The sequence below is a fragment of the Myotis yumanensis genome, unplaced genomic scaffold, assembly GCF_028538775.1.
Source record: "Myotis yumanensis isolate MYYU_CA2020_CCGP unplaced genomic scaffold, mMyoYum1.0.hap1 SCAF_3, whole genome shotgun sequence".
Lineage (NCBI taxonomy): Eukaryota > Metazoa > Chordata > Mammalia > Chiroptera > Vespertilionidae > Myotis > Myotis yumanensis.
Genome location: NW_027223754.1, coordinates 163,898,286 through 163,898,968, shown reverse-complemented (window position 1 = coordinate 163,898,968; position 683 = coordinate 163,898,286).

Sequence of the window (683 nt, the reverse complement as noted above, 5' to 3'; positions counted from 1 at the left end):
CTCGATCCCTAGTGTGGGGTGTGCAGAAGGCAGCCAATCAATAATTCTCTCCCTTCATTGATGTCTCTCTCTCTCCTCTCCCCCTTCATCTTTGAAATCAATAAAAAAATATTTTTTAAAAATGACCCGAAAGGCTGGGTTTGAATTTAAACTTCGAAGAGTCCTTGAAGTTTTGTGCTAGAATATTCTCCAGCCCTGGCCCCCAGCCTATGGCCTGCTTTCTCTTCCCCCTTGCAGCCCCATCTCACACTGCGTATATGTTTAGACACTCTGGCCTGCATATCCAAGCTCTGTCCACCCAGATCTCTGACAAGCAGCTGTCCCTTGGTCACTTCTTGAGTCTGGGAGTATGTACACGATCAGGTCTGTTGTCAGAACCCAGAGAAAAGGGGCTGGAAAGCGGGCTTGGCAAGGTATTCTGGGGCCCTAGGGACCAGGAGGATGGTCTAGAAAGACAAAGGGCACATCCCCTTGACCCTGTACCCCATGGGCAGGGTCATGGCTGAAGGGCCAGGGCCTTCTGAAGTGGGAGTCCAGAGCACTGACCTTCACCCTCTTGCAATGGCATTTTCCAGGCCATAAGCTCTGACCACAGGGCAGCTCACTGATACTTCCCTGGCCTCTGACAGGAGCGCCCTTATATCCCCACCCGGAGAGATGAAGGAGAAACAAGCAGACCCGTA